The sequence below is a fragment of the Panthera pardus genome, unplaced genomic scaffold (assembly GCF_024362965.1).
Source record: "Panthera pardus isolate Hobbes unplaced genomic scaffold, ASM2436296v1 HiC_scaffold_7, whole genome shotgun sequence".
In the NCBI taxonomy this organism is placed as follows: domain Eukaryota; kingdom Metazoa; phylum Chordata; class Mammalia; order Carnivora; family Felidae; genus Panthera; species Panthera pardus.
In genome coordinates this window covers 17597114-17614149 of record NW_026527002.1, presented here as the reverse complement: position 1 = coordinate 17614149, position 17036 = coordinate 17597114, and the positions used below count along the sequence as shown (strand labels likewise).

The following is a 17036-nucleotide window of genomic DNA, read 5'->3' as shown; positions in this document are numbered from 1 at the left end:
ACAGTCTCTTCAGCAAATGGTGTTGGGGAAAACTGGACAGTGAAGAATGAACAGAAGAATGCAGAAGAATGAACCCGGGCCAATTTCTTACACCATACACAAAAATAAATTCAAAGTGGATGAAAGACCTAAATGTAAGACAGGAAGCCATCAAAATCCTCGAGGAGAAAGCAGGCAAAAACCTCTTTCACCTCAGCCACAGCAACTTCCTACTCAACATGTCTTTAGAGGCAAGGGAAACAAAAGCAAAAATGAACTATTGGGACCTCATCAAGGTAAAAACCTGCACTGCAAAGGAAACAATCAGCAAAACTAAAAGGCAACCGACGGAATGAGAGAAGATATTTCCAAATGACATATCAGATAAAGAGTTAGTATCCAAAATCTATAAAGAACTTACCAAACTCAACACCCAAAAAACAAATAATCCAGTGAAGACATGGGCAAAAGACATGAATAGACACTTCTCCAAAGAAGACATCCAGATGGCCAACCGACACCTGAAAAAATGCTCAACATCACTCATCATCTGGGAAACACAAATCAAAACCACAATGAGATACAATGAGATACCACCTTACCCCTGTCAGCATGGCTAACATTAGCAACTCAGGCAACAGCAGATGCTGGCGAGGATGCAGAGAAAGAGGAACCCTTTTACACTGCTGGTAGGAATGTGAACTGGTGCAGCCACACTGGAAAACGTGTGGAAATTTTTCAAAATACTAAAAATAGAACTACCCTATGACACAGCAATTGCACTACCAAGTATTTATCCAAAGGATATAGGTGTACTGTTTCAAAGGGTCACACACACCCCAATGTTTATAGGAGTGCTATTGACAATAGCCAAAGTACTGAAAGAGCCCAAATGTCCATCGACAGATGAATGGATAAAGAAGATGGGGTATATAAGAGAGTATTACTAAGCAGTCAAAAAGAATGAAATCTTGCCATTTGCAACAAGTGTGTATGGAACTAGTGTATTATGCTAAGCAAAATTAGAGAAAGACCAATAACCTATGACTTCACTCAATGTAGAATTTAAGACACAAAACAAATGAACAAAGGGAAGGGAAGCAAAAATAATATAAAAACTGGGAAGGGGACAAAACAGAAGAGACTCTTAAATATAGAGAACAAACAGAGGATTGCTAGAGGGGTTGTGGGTGGGGGGATGGGCTAAATAGGCAAGGGGCATTAAGGAGGACACTTGTTGGGATGAGCACCAGGTATTATATGTAGGGAATGAATCACTGGATTGTACTCCTGAAATCATTATTGCACTATATGCTAACTAACTCAGATGTAAACTTAAAAAAATAATAAAAATGAATAATTAACAATTACAAGGTTAATAAGTCTGTCACCTGGTCTTGAAAACTATGGCTGCTCCGCTCTGGAAAGCAGTGTGGAGGTTCCTCAGAAAATTAAAAATAGACCTACCCTATGACCCAGCAATAGCACTGCTAGGAATTTATCCAAGGGATACAGGAGTACTGATGCATAGGGGCACTTGTACCCCAATGTTTATAGCAGCACTCTCAACAATAGCCAAATTATGGAAAGAGCCTAAATGCCCATCAACTGATGAATGGATAAAGAAATTGTGGTTTATATACACAATGGAATACTACGTGGCAATGAGAAAAAATGAAATATGGCCTTTTGTAGCAACGTGGATGGAACTGGAGAGTGTGATGCTAAGTGAAATAAGCCATACAGAGAAAGACAGATACCATATGGTTTCACTCTTATGTGGATCCTGAGAAACGTAACAGAAACCCATGGGGGAGGGGAAGGAAAAAAAAAAAAAAAAGAGGTTAGAGTGGGAGAGAGCCAAAGCATAAGAGACTGTTAAAAACTGAGAACAAACTGAGGGTTGATGGGGGGTGGGAGGGAGAGCAGGGTGGGTGATGGGTATTGAGGAGGGCACCTTTTGGGATGAGCACTGGGTGTTGTATGGAAACCAATTTGACAGTAAATTTCATATATTAAAAAATAAAAAATTTAAAAAAAAATAAAAAAAAATAAAAGGATTCCTGAACTTCAAAAAAAAAAAAAAAAGAAAACTATGGCTGCTGAGAAGTTAGGCTTCATGAAATAATAAATGCTGTGTATTATTATTTTGCATATCTACCACCTAAAGTTTAAGGACATCTTTGGAAACATTGTGTCCATAGTATATGTGAAATGGCTTTGGACACAAATAAAACTTCATAAAAATGCTAGAGGTGACTTAGATTCTGATATAAACCAAGGGTATAGCATTTCAGTGGCTAGGTAGCCCAGTGATCTATGTTTTATTAAATGAGGTGGTCTAAAAGTAGTATAGTAAACCTCATGGCTATGATTCATTCATACTCCACTAAAATTTGAATTCATCACTATGATCACATGAACTGAAATGTATCTTTGCTCTACCAATAGCACAAGGTTTTGTTAAAGACATTTTTTTCAGAGTTTGATAGGCTGCATAAACAAATTATAATAAAAGTAATAGCTGTGTTATAAAACATTTTCAGAGACTGCTACCAAGGACCCCTATGTGACAACACTTTGGCCTGATGGAAGGGTGTCTCCATGGCTACTGAATCAGAAAGCATTAAAGCTGCCTAGCTATTAAAATAGCTGTTTGCTATTTATTTCCTTATTTCCTTTTAGCACAATTAATAAGGTGTCTATCTTGTACATAGTTTATTTTAAATTATTACAGACACAGATCATTGGAGAATCTGGGCAATCCAAATTATTTTATACAACGCAATAGAAAATCATTTCAAAAAGACAAGAATGAACAAGAAAAATAACCTTCAGTTTTTACAAGCATACAAGTCAAAAACCTGATTACATTTGTAACAATCTACTATTATAAAACATGATATGAAAATTAAAATTCAGAGGAATCCTTTGGAATTAAACAAGGGGGTTCAGAAAGACCAAGATTGCAGGAACTCACCCCCACACTGCTACAGTCAGAAAATCAGAAATACTGGCCCATTGACATTTGGGTGTGCTACTATTACTGAACAGCTAATATTTGAAGGACCTAAAACATCATCCAACAGTGTCAACCTTGAACAAAAAGAAGTCTAGAATTGTGCAATACTTCCAGAGCAAAAGTAGAGGAAAAACTTATAAAAGTTATCAGGAGCTCAAATATATTCCACTGAGTCGGAGTTACCCATTCTTCAAATTGTTTTTATTGGAAATTTTAAGTGGAACAACGATAGAAACGTTTTCCAATCCTAATTTAAAAAATAAAGCAAGGCAACACAGAGCACTCCCTAAAACTGGCATTCGAGTGAGGAAAAATCTTCACTTGGGTTTGAGAAAATGTATGACCAAAGACAATGACACATGCAGAGAAAAGAGAACTACGATGAATTTTAATTTTAAGGAACAATATCTGTGATCACACTTTTAGTCTTTCATTATAAATTTTACAGAATAACATTTGAAATGTGCTGCAAAGTATTCATGTTTTGAAGTAAGCTATAAATATAATTCTCGGTAAATGAAAATGCCACAGTACTGTATTTAAATGTTTTCTCTGTCAGGCCATATTCTAATCTTCTGTCTCATGAGCTTATTTTTATCTGCCTTTTTTCATTACTCCAGTAGAAAAACTAGAAAATATAGGTAAGCAAAAATGAAAAAAAAAAAATTCTATATTGTCACCACCCAGAGATAAATAATATAAACATTTTTAGTTTCCAGACTTATGAAAGCTCTGTTCACTATACTGTAACCTAATTGTTTCCCCCAGTTACTAAAATGTGGACATCTTTCCTTGTCAACAATAGACATGTCATCATTTTGAGGGCTTCACAATATTCCATATCATAATTTATTTAACCAAACCTGCATCAATATGATGCAGGCTGGCTGGGTCCGAGGATCCGGAAGGGATTCTTGCAGGACCCACCAAGAGGGCCCTTGGCTTTGCACAGGATAGAAATCAAACCTGAGTCGAGAGGCAGTGAGAGCAGAAGGTATTGAAGACCTAGAGAGAATGCAGATACAGAGTGTCTGGGAGACTCAGAAAGGAAAGAAGGGTGAGCTTCGTCTTTGCTTGGGACCTGGGGTTTGTACTGAGGATTGTGGTCCAGTGTGTGTGTCTGCTCAGGCATCCAGGAGCAAAGATGAGTGTTGAGGTGTCTTCTGTAGGTCACATACGCCTTGGAGCCAGGGGTCTTGGTGAGTCAGTGCTTTTGGGCAATCTTCATGATAACTCTGCCTGGTCACTCCTTAGGTGTTCTCTATTGTGCTGGAAGACTCTAAAGAAATCATTAATGCCTTGAGTTTTACAAAGAGGACATACATAATCTGTTCTATTAGGCCTGTGTAAGGTGGGTGAGAACAGAGGCAGCAAAAAGGCAGTCTTTCATGAGGTCCTTTCAGTTTCCCGGTCTCAAATAGATGTTTGGGTTGTTTATTATAAAAAGGTGATAAACAATCTATTTTCTATCCTGTACCTGGAATGACCTTTTACAATGTAAATGAGATAAGTTACTCCCCCTACTGATAACTTCATTTTACTCTTGGGGGAAAAGACCTTAACTCCTCCCCTGGCCTACAGAACCCTACCTAAGCGGGGTCCTGGCTCCACACCAAGAACCTCCTATCTCTCTTCCTCTCATCTGTTCTAGCCTTGCATAATTGTTTCTCTGGTCAGACAAGCCAACAATGTGTTTCTGCCTCAGGAACTCTGAACATAGCTTACCTTTAGCTAGACACTCTTTAGCAAGCTCCTCACTATCTGGGCCTCTGCACCTGGTAAGGCTTTCTGTTACCATCTGCCACTCTGCCACCAGTTTCAGTTACTGCCCTTCATACTGTCCAAAAACATCCTTCATTCTTTTTGTTGTGTTGTTGCTGTATATTTTGTCATCCCCTCGAGGCTGTAGATAAGCACAGTACTAGGCACATGCCAGACCCTTAGTGTTTGTTAAATTGATTTGTTAATTCAGGACAGAAACTTAACAAATGTTGTCCTTCCTACCTTAGTTGTGTCTTCAGAGGCAGCATTTGCAGGGGAAAGAACATTGGTCTAGGAGTAAGCCAGGCTTTTCTAATCCCGGGCGCATTAAAAGTCATCAGGGGAAAACTTCCTCTAACTCTCACCCCTTTCTGCCACAACCACACCCTCGGAGGTAATACTCAGCAATTCTCCTTTGTGGTATTTACTACAGTTGTTAATTATTCACATCATTGTTTGTCTTATGGAGAAGAAAGGTTGTTTTTTTTTTTTTTAATATGAAATTTATCGTCAAATTGGTTTCCATACAACACCCAGTGCTCATCCCAACAGGTGCCGTCCTCAATACCCAGCACCCACCCGCCTCTCCCTCCCACCCCCCATCAACCCTCAGATTGTTCTCAGCTTTTAAGAAAGGTTTTAAACAAACTCCATGAGGTTCAGGACTGTCTAACTCCCCGGCTGGGTTCCCAGCTCTGGCAATCATGCCTGGCACACAAAAAAATATTTGTTGAATAAGAGAAACATTAGTCTTCTCTGGGCTGAAAATACTGGAGTTTAATAAAAATTTTAACCCTCTATATTTTATCTTAGGAGCTGGCACTAGAATTCTTAGGAAATATCCGGTAGACCATTTGGAGTAGGTGAGGACTGTGAGAAGGTGCTGAGGCAACAAAAGAAAGGACTGACTGGTTCTGCATGACAAAACGAGAGGAATTTGTTTTGGCTCTAAGAGAGAGGAGGAGGCCAGTGATGTTGACATAAAACTGGGGCACCAGGTGAAGGAGGAAGGGTGGAGGAGTGCAAATTCCCTTGGCAAGGTCTCTACTTCTGTCTTTCCATCTTGGTAAAGAGAATGGCCGAGCAAACCACCCTGTGAGTGTGGTGTGTATGTGGAGGAGGCAGGGCAGAGGGGTGAAAACAGGAAAGAACCTAAATGTGACATCTGAGTCCATGTGCTGCTGAACAAAGGCAAAAGCACGTGACACTGAAATAATCCATAAACCGAGGACACAAAAGTGTGGAGCCAGAGGTGCCTTTGAGACTGTAAAGTGCCTGGGAATTGAGAGAAATCAGCCACAAGCCTTGGAATTGGGGGATTGATTTCATTTTAGCTATACCTCAGGGGACAAGGAGACCCCAGGTCACACCTGAATTGAAAAAAGTGACTCCTATTATCGCCTATATCTGATCTTAGTTGCCACCCATCCTTGCACCAGTTTGGAATTTGGGGGATGAGAAAGGGAGAAAAGTTGGAATGAGAGACCTTCTCCCTTATCACCACATAAGATTAACTTTGCCAAAATGTCTCTTCCTCCCTGTCTTTTAAGGGATAACTTAGTAATTCAGTGACTTACAGTCTTTGGGCAAAGGGTGCTCTATAAATAAATGGCATACCCTTTGCAGTTAGAATTAAGGTACTCAAAGTAAACTCCACATGATTTTACTTGATTACTCAAACAGATAATGCCATTTTGAAATGTTTCCAAGAATGAATTGCTATACTGCTTTCGACTCCCTACCTAGAGAATAGTCTGTGAGGACAATCCTATAAAATCTTTGATGACTCATGAGTAACCTGCCGGCAGAAAAATATCTGATATCAAGAGTACTATTCTTTACATTTGTGTAATTGTAGAACACTGCAGGAGAAAGGAAATAGTTGCCCATTCAGACAAATTATTAGAATGTATAAATAAGTTCTTTTCTTTTTCCCAGAACTCAGGAGGCTAAGCTGTGTTGTGTTACAAGTGTGAACATATCCAAGTTTCATTACTGCCAGTGGCTCCTGTTTTCATTGGAACAACTCTGGTTCTTCCCAGGAAGAAAGTTTTAAAACTTCTTGACAAATTCAACTGGCTCCTAAGTCAGCATACACTAATATATTCACTCCACTTCCTCTGTCTTCTGAAGGGAGAAAAGGCAATAGGCAGGGACATCTTTATTGACTCTTCAGTGTCTACTTATTACATTCAAAGTAGTTTTATTGATTATAAACCAGAGGAGAATGACCTACATGTTATTCAGAAAACTGAAACCACGGTCTATAGCTATTCAGAAAACCCTATTCCCAACATGGACATTATCCTACTTTAAAGCAGGAAAGAGTCTATTACATACAGTTCATATTTGCATATATGTGATTTTGACAAAGATTAGGAAATTATAGGTATTTATGATTATTGATTCTGAATAGAGATTATGGTTATGGTAGAATAATGATACTCCCCAGCCCCCCAAAGATATCCATGTCCTAATCCTTAGAACCTGTGAATGTGTTTTACATGGCAAGAGGAGTTACGTTTGCAGGTGCTGATCAGTAAATAGATTATCCTGGACCATCCTGGGTTATTCAGGTAGGCCCAGTGTAATCACAAGGGCCCTTAAGAGTGGAAGGAGGAGGCAGAAGAGAGAACGGATGAGCTGTGACTATAAAGGAGCAATGATCAGAGATGAAAAGCTGCTGGCTTTCAAGATGGAGGAAGGGGGCCACAAGCCAAAGAAGGTGGGCTGCTTTGATACGTTGGACAAGGGAAGGCAATAGGCTGTCCCCTAAAACCTCCAGGAAGAACACAGTCCTGCTGACACCTTAACTTTAGCACATTGAGACTTGGATCAGATTTCTAACCTCCAGAACTATAAAAAAATGGAGTTGTGTGTGTGTTTTTTTAAGTCGATTTGTTTTAAGAGAGAGAGAATGAGAGCACAAGCATGAGTGGGTGAGGGACAGAGAGAGAGGAAGAGAGAGGATCCCAAGTAGGCTCTGCACTGTCAGCGGAGAGCCCAACACGAGGCTTAAACTCTCGAAATTGAGATCATGACCTGAGTGGAAACCAAGAGTCAGATGCTCAACTGACTGAGACACCCAGGTACCCTACAAACTGAGTTGTTTTAAGGCACTAAATTTGTAGTAATTAGTTACAGCAGCAATAGGAAATTAACACAGGTGAGTCTGATTATTGTTAAATGGAGGATTTTAAAAGACTGGGAGTTTGGTACTTTCCAAATTCTATATAATATATAATATCTTTTAATTAGGAAAAAAATCTCATGTTTGTTGGGGCGCCTGGGTGGCGCAGTCGGTTAAGCGTCCGACTTCAGCCAGGTCATGATCTCGCGGTCCGTGAGTTCGAGCCCCGCGTCAGGCTCTGGGCTGATGGCTCGGAGCCTGGAGCCTGTTTCCGATTCTGTGTCTCCCTCTCTCTCTGCCCCTCCCCCGTTCATGCTCTGTCTCTCTCTGTCCCAAAAATAAAATAAAAACGTTGAAAAAAAAAATCTCATGTTTGTTATTTTTTCAAATAATACTAAAATGGTAATGAGGGGAAGCAGGGTGGCTCAGTCAGTTAAGCGACCGACTTCAGCCTCAGGTCATGATCTCACAGTTTGTGAGTTCCAGTCCTGTGTCAGGCTCTGTGCTGACATCCTGGAGCCCACTTCAAATCCTCTGTCTCCCTCTCCCCGCCCCCACCTCCCTACCCCAGCTTGTGCTCTCATTCTCTCTCTTAAAATTAAATAAACATTAAAATGGTAATGAGGGAGGTGGTAAATTTGAGCACTTAGGCTCAAAACTGAAAACACCCTAATTGTTCCTGAAAGTTCTTAATACCACTTACGGAGCAAATTGACTTATGAAGACCCACACAACAAAAAGTGGCAGAGTTTATTTTAATCCCGTAACTTACAAACAATTAAAACTCAATATTTATTGACTACCAGCCACCATCTAAATCCATCAGCTGATGTGTATCTTTTCCACACAATTCCTTAATGGACAAAGCATAACATTCTCCACAGGACATGTGCAATTACTTTCTGACACATTTCCCTTGCTTGAGTTTTACCTGCGGTGCTTGGTGACTGGCAGTCTGAGCTGGTTCAGAGGGAGGTTGTCAGACATAGTGAGGTGGAGTTAATGGTGTTGTAACCCATAGAAGGGGTGGTGGCACTGATAGGAGAGGGGTCTGGGTGGGTAGAAATGATGGACTATTTCACAATGAACTACAACACTTGTGTCCTTGTTTGTTAGAACATGCTGGTTTTCATGTTTTCCTTTGGTGTTTGTGGACCAGAGAAAAGGTGATGTGTCTGAAAGGGGATGTGGGGAATTACCTAGCCACCTTTTTTTTCTTCATTTGCTCCAAACTCCATGGCATGTTACACAAAGTCCCCAGTGCTTTGTCTAACCTAAATCCCTGCGTCCTGTTTTCTCTCTCCAGGCAGTTGGCTGGAAGCATACCATCAATCATTCCCCACCTCGCTCTTGAGCCTCAAACTGTCAACTTCTATCTCCATGCTGTTCCCTCAGCTAGAATACCCTTCTCTTCATTTTCAGGTTTTTATCCTTCAGAGCTCAACTCAAATGCTAACTGCTTCTTACAACAATAAGGGAAACCATGTGCCAAGGACTTTCATATACATTATTGAATCTGTTCCACTTGAGCCTTGCTTTCTCCTCTTACAGTATGTTTACTTGAACCTGAGTCTGTATGCTACAGGTGCTACTGCATAAAACCTCCCTTCAGTCAGGACCCATGGTTGGTTACCCTTGGCTCCTTGCTCCCTTAGCTCTATGCCTAAATCTCTGTTATTGAATATTGTATCCTGCTTCACAATTAGTTACTGTTTTACATGTTTGCATCCTCCCTTCAGACCCCACTGTCAGTTTGTTGAAGCCTGGTACCTGTATTATCCTCCTATGAGATGTATATCCACAACGTGCCACAAGTAGGGCTTTATAAACTAAAACATATACATGTATTAAGTTACAGAACAGGAATTTCTTCTTCAGCTGCTTCTCCTGCCCATGAATACTGACAGTCACAAGGTTTCAGAGTTTAGAATTTTCTTTATACACTACCACCATTCTTAATGTGGAAAGTTCACAGATGGGTCACAGACTGGAATTGGGAAATGCTACTAAAATTGTTGTTTGCTGCTGCTATTTTTTTTTTAAGGTTTAACAGGACCTGTTGCTTAATGAAGTAGAGTAATGAACCTTGTAGAAATGTCTCTAGGATTTCAAGGTGGATTGGGGAATAATATCACTGGAGAGGCAGTACAGGGAAATAATAATCTTCAACTGAGCAGAGACCACCCCTGCCTCTTCCAACCAAGCTTACTTTTGCCTGCTAAAACATGGGGGTCGGGAATAGACAGATTCTGGGAGACTGGTTTAACCTGTTGGTTCTAATGCTCAGCCGAATGAGGCAATGGTAGTTCAAGCCAGATTTGAGACTCTTTACAGGAAATTATTGAAGAATTTCAAAGCCAGTTAAAAGATGCATTAATATAAGTGAAAAATAAATTTCTCATGAGTACTTTGGTTGTTTGAAGAATAAGTGGGTCTGAAAATTCTTAGAGGACATAAATTGTTGATGCCTTCCAGGAATGGCATCTCCCCAAATTATATTGCTAATTTTGTGAGGCAAAACTCTAGAAACTATTACATGTTTACAAAATAAAAATCCTAATGTAAAAAATACAGAGATATCTCTCTTTTGCCAAAATCTGTTTGTTTCCAAAGTTAAGGATTATTTTCTATTCTTTGAAAGAATTATGTGCGTGTGTGTGTGTGAGTATTTTTTGCAAAACTACATAAATATTTAACTTAGAAAAACAGGAGAATATATTTGCCCAAAATAAAGCTTCTTCATACCCCTTTTCTTTTCCTGAAACACATGTTTCCAGAAGCAAAGACTTCTTTTTGTGGAATGTGTTTTTCCATATAGATAAGCTTTTCCAAACAAGATGAAGGAATGAATTAAAAGTGCCATGATGCCTGTCACTGGCTACAGCAGAATGTAGAAAAATAGTCATTCTTCCTGTACCCTTTCTCAATGACCTTCTCTGTCAGGAAGGAAAGGTTACCAGCATCCCTAACATCCCTCCGGTTCTCTGGTGGCAAGAAGGAAGAGGCCCACAAAGGCCTCATGCTGCATATTCTGGGACCAAACACATTTAATCTTCATCTATCGAAGTAGAAAGGAAAGGCAGTTACATATAAATACAATCATTTTTTTCTTTCCAAGTCTTTCTCTTCGAAACAAATACCCAGTTACAAAAATGTTAGCCAAAGAACACATTTTAGGATACCTTGGAATTTTTTGAGGGAGGAAGATAATAATCCATTTCATAAGCTCTAGATTCCACTCACCCTTTCCAATGGCCAATTTTGTCATGGCCATTTAGCAATTGTGTTATAATTTCAAAGATTAGTGAAGGTTTCTAAGAGCATTGGTGGACCAGGATCCTTCTAGCTTTCATTTTGAGAGAAAACTGAGGGGGCCGGAGGTGGTAGGAGAAGGAGGGGGAAGGAGAGGACCAAGAATAGGAAATTTTCCAGACACATTCTTCAGGTTAATGTTTACTGACATAACTAGGCTCCCAGTCACAGTTAACTAACCAAATCCTAATTATATTTCATGGAGCAAATTTAACCCTCTACAACAATAGTGCTCAAACCTTAGTCCATCAGAATCATCACAAGGTCTTGTTAAAACACAGATTGCTGGGCCCTATCCTCCGAGCTTTAGATTCCGTTGGTTTGGAGTGAGACCTAAGCGTTTGCCTTTCTAACAAGTTCCCAGATGATAAAGATAATATCCTTGGTCCAGAGAACATACTTTGAGAACCATGGACCTAAAGCAGTTATTCACAGTCCTGACTGTATCAGAAGGCCCTTTGGAAGTTTTATAAAATCCTGATTCCTTGACCCCACCCTAGATCCACTGAAACAAAATCTCTGGGGTTGATCTTGTCAAAGATAAATAAATCTGGACACTAGTTAAAGCAGTAAAGATAGATTTTATTCAGTAATACCTACTGAAATAGGAAGAAAGATCCAGCATGAACTGAAATCAACTTTGTCAGAACAAAAGGCTAGAGAGTTTTTAAAAGTTGAGGTATGCTAAGGGAAAAACATTAAGATGTGTTAAATGTCTGTGGGACAGGCCATCTGGGTTCGTTAATTGGCACTTATCCTGAGGAGAAACAAACTTCTCCTATTTTTAAAGCAGGAGGCAGTAGAACATGTTAGAGCCAGCTGAAGCCACCAAAGTTAGGCCCTTACCCCCCTACTGTGACTGGGAGCTAGGTCAAGAGTGAGAGTTCGCCTGCCTTCATTCTTGAAAAGACTGTTCTGGGTGGTAGCATTTTACATCTCAAAGGGACAGAGAAAAGATTTATAGTTGCAAGCTTTCTAAAGTAACTGCTGTATGAGAGGGTTTAGAGGCCTATCTGCCTATCACCAGGTTTTGGCTAGAATAAACAGTTAACTCACCTGGCAACATTGAGCTTTCTCTGGCAGGAATTTCAGGGGCCTGCTGTTATCCCAGGGATGCAGCCTTGAGCTGTTAGAAACTATGCTAGTGTTTTTTCAAGTCTCTTAGTGTGTGTGGAGAAGGGGGTGAGGGGGCAGGGGAGTGGATGAAATCATTAATGCAGAGAGTCTGGTTTTTACTGGCCAAGGTTGAGGCCTGGTTAAGAAGAGAACTCAGAGGAGACTGAGTAGGATTTGTTAAGAGTCTGGCATCTGTATGTTGAAGCTTGTGCATTGATGATTCTAGTGACCCGGGTTAAAAAAAACAATTCTTACAGTAAGGAGATATACAGTACTTGAAGAAAGGCAGTTTGATTAAATGTATTTCTAAGTTGTTCCTAATACTCAACTGCAGAAGCAATTGCCAAACAGGAAAGATTTCTGCACTGCTCTGTGGTGTGGACACATAGCATTTCAGAGCAGTTGTAATTACCTCGCATTTCATAAAGTAGCATTTCATTCAGGTTCCAAGTCAAGGAAGATAGGGGACTGAGAAGTAACTGCAACAAACACCCTCAATATTTTTTCTTCAATATTTAAAAATATATATTCAGGGACATCTGACAATTGGCTGTGAGAGACCTAGTGCAAGCCCTTACCTCTCCATATAGAGTTACCCCTGCAACCAGGGAAGAGCATATCAAATGACATCCCCTGGCTGCAGCACTTTTGTCTAGGGGAAGTCATGTTAAAATAAATACCAGATGCAGCATTGAATGGGATAAGAATTTTAAAAAATGCAGCCTAACAGGGCAATTTCTTTGGTGGAAGTAAACTGATGGTGAAATCTGCTATGGACTGAATTGTGTCTCCCCCCCCACTCCCCAAATTCATATGTTGAAACCCTAACCGTCAACATGACTATTTGGAGATACAGCTTTTAAGGCTAAATGAGGTCATAAGGGTGGGATCCTAATCTGATAGTATTGGTGGCCTTATAAGAAGTAGGCGGTGGAGATCGCTCATGCAAGCACTGAGGAAAGGTCATGCAAAGACACAGGGAGAAGGCAACCATCTGCAAGCCAGGGACCCAATCAGCCCGCACCTGATCTTGGACTTCTACCTTCTAGAACTGAGAAACAAATTTCTGTTGTTTAAGCCACCTAGTCTATGATACTGTGTTATACCAGCCCAAGTGGACCTAAGACAGGATCAATTGTTGGTTCATTCATTTATTCATTCATCCATCAACTATCCCTCTTTTAGGCACTGGAAATATAGCAATAACTAAAGGTCTAGCCTTTGAGGGGCACCTGGCTAGCTCAGTCAGTAGAGCATCCAACTCTTGATATCAGGGTTGTGAGTTCTAACCCCATGCTGGGCATGGAGCCTACTTAAGAAAAGAAAAGAAAAAGAAAATCGAGCCATCAGTGGAGCATGGGACTCTTGATCTTGGGGTTGTAGGTTCAAGCTCCACAAATATATATTCAAGCTCCAAAAAAAATAGACTTCAAATAGAAGAGCATAGTTTGCAAGCTCATTATCTACACCCTGATTACATTACTGGCCTGCTATCTTACTCCTTCCTACTTACACAGATATGGTCAGTTCCTCTTACAGACATATACATTCACTGTAAATACTAGCTGTACTAAATTGCTTTTAGGTTCCTATAGCACCATACCAACATCACCATTTCCATTTTCACCTATCATCTACTAACATTTAGACTTTCAATTAAGTGGCTTCTACTTCCTAGAAGTATTCCCTAATTCCTTCTGTCTGAGTTCAGAGTTGTTTTATGTTCCTGAACATTTTCCCATAAGTCCTCTTGCAGACTAAACCATTGCTTGTTTTAATTGCCCATATTTTCCCACTAGACTGTAAGCTCTATAACTATGGCTATCTTATTCACTACTCCATCCATGAACCAAGCATAAATATGGAAGCATAATGCATAATTAATCAAGCAAATGGACTTTTATTGCTAATGCACACAAATTAACTGTAAATAATCTTTTAAAGATATTATTTTATTTTCTTTTAAAGGCAGTATGTGTTCATTGTGGAAAATTTGCTAAATCCAGATACAATTCTTAAAGTTACATTTATCCCTAATTATAACACATAAAAATAGTAGCAATTTTTGAAAATCCATCATCTACTTTATTTGTATACAATTCATAAAGTTATATTGTTCTCTAAGTTGCTTTTTAATATTGTGTTCAAGGTTATTTTATAGTATGCATCAATGTGATTTGGTTTCTTTGAAAATCAGCAATACTTACATGTTTACTTTTCCTGATACGGAGTTAGAAATAATAAATTCAGTGAGACCAAAAAAAAAAAAAAAAAAAAAAAAAAGCTCTAGCCTTTGAGGAGCTTATATTCTACTATTCTACTATTCTACAGGGGGGAAAAAATCAAAGCAATAAATAAGTATATGAGAAATGGTGAACAAGAGTAAAGATCTGGAAGAAGAGCAGAGCACACTTGACAAGTTCAGGAAATACCAAGAAGTCTAGTGTGGCTGGAGCTGAGCAAGCCACCAAGAGCATAGTTGAGTGACTAAGGTGTAGGTGCATTGCGTACAACCTCGTAGGTTTGTGTTAGGACTCTGGCTCCTATTATTCTGAGTAAACTGGGGAACCACTGAGAAGTGTTTGAACGTAGGGGTGATATGAATTGACTTCTATTTCAGAAGAATCCCTCTTACTAGCTAAATGGTGGTGGGATGGGGGAAAAGGCCTAAAACACGGAGACTTGATAAAAGTGGATAGATACTTACCAGAAGTTTCAGTTTATTTTGGTTTGGCTTGTTTTTTTTTGGGGGGGGGTGGGTAGGGGCAGAGGGAAAGAGAGAGAATCTTACACAGCCTCCACGCCCAGCATGGAGCCCCACACTGGGCTCGATACAGGGCTTGATCTCATGACAGTGAGACCATGACCATGAGATCATGACCATGAAATTATTACCTCGGCTGAAACCAAGATTTGGACGCCTAACCAACTGAGCCACCTAGGTGCCCTATATTTTGATTCGGCTTTTAAAACAGCTAACGGACGCATCTTGGGGGGCATGGCTTTCAATGATTTTGTTCATATTCTTGGGTTATTAACAGATGAAATGGAAAATAAATTGCATTTTTACTTACACCCAGGAGCTAGGATTTCCCTTTTGACTTTAGGTGTTAGGATCTTTCTAAGATTCCCTCTGGTTCTTCATCAAACTTGAGCAAAGCCTGCTCAGTGACCTTTGTTTCTCTACTCTGATAGACTATCAATTTGTCTAACATTCTAGGGTTATCGGCATTGTCTCCATCCAACTCCACCCTGCCTGTTGGAGCAGTACTTCTCACACTTGAAGGTGCACGAAAGTCCCCTGGGGGTGGATTTTATTAAAGTGCTGACTCTTTGGTAGGTCCGGGGTAGGACACAAGGATTCTGCATTTCTAGCCAGTTCCCAATGCTACTGGTCCTTACACAATACTTTGAAGAGCAAGGTATTAGAGTATTCAAAGTGTGTAGAGTATCCTACACACTTAAGATTTTTTGTGAGAGGAAAACAAAACCACATCAAACATGTACAATGAGAAATTTATTTTTCAGTGCATTTCTAATGAGTGAGACTATGGGGGCCCAAAAAGGAAATCGAATTATTGTTTCTTCTTTTATTCTAGGTAATTAATTTTTTTATGTTTGTTTGTTTATTTTGAGAGAGGAAGAAAGCACAAGCAGGGGAGGGGCAAAGAGACGGAGAGGGGGAGAGAGAGAGAGAGAGAGAGAGAGAGAGAGAATATGAATCCCAAACAGGCTCCACACCATCAGCGCAGAGCCCGATGCGAGGCTTGATCTCACAGATTGTGAGGTCATGACCTGAGCTGAAATCAAGAGTCGGGTTGCTTAACCGACTGAGACACCCAGGTGCCCAATTAAATTTTTTAAATTATGTAGACACTCTGTTTTGAAGAGAAGGGGAATGATTTTTATTTTAATTTATTTTTGTAATATGCAATGCATTCAAGGGTTCAAAATATAGAAGATATAAAGTGGTCACCACCAATAATAGCTCCCAATTCTCAGCCCAATTCTTAGCACCTAATTCCTCACTTCTGTATTCTTCCAAAAATGTATTTACTTAGACTAAGTAACTGCACATGTGTGTTTGTGTATAAACTTTCCCATTTCCCCACAAATAACATGCCTACTATTCTGAAGCTTACTTTTTTTATACCTATTAGACATCACTTCATATCAGTCCATTATTCTTTATTATGGCTATAACATGCCATAGATGGATGTATCATAGTTTATTTAACTCGTCTCAAAAAGTAACTTTAATATAATTAGAAATAAAAACTCTAAAAACTGCAAATGAAAACAAATTATAATCCACTTCTCCAGCCATGGAGGAAACATATTTATACACAAGATTAAGACTAAATTGTTATTATTCCCATAGTAAGTTCAAATTTTTTTTAATATTTCAAAAAATTAAAAACTTAGCTACGTATCTGTGATGATATTTCAAAAAGAAAACACTGGATTGTTTAACGTGGATGGAACTAGAGAGTATTATGCTAAGCAAAGAAAGTTGGAGAAAGATATCATGATTTCACTCATAAGTGGAATTTGAGAAACTCAACAGATGAATATAGGGGAAGGGAAGGAAAAATAAAAATAAAAACAGAGGGAGGCAAATCATAAGAGACTCTTGAGTACAGAGAACAAACTGAGGGTTGCTAGAGGAGAGTAGGATGGGGGGATGGGTTAATTGGGGGAGGGCATTAAGGAGAG

At 39.5% G+C, this 17036-nt stretch overlaps 1 long non-coding RNA gene across 1 annotated transcript; it reads right to left on the bottom strand.

Moving 5' to 3' along the window:
- Window positions 1-3180: 3180 nt before the first annotated feature.
- On the bottom strand, window positions 3181-5096 carry LOC109269523 (uncharacterized). The gene is made up of 2 exons (XR_002081123.2): window positions 5006-5096; window positions 3181-4278 (listed from the first exon to the last, which is right to left on the bottom strand). It is a non-coding gene; the product is annotated as an uncharacterized LOC109269523 (long non-coding RNA).
- Window positions 5097-17036: the final 11940 nt, after the last annotated feature.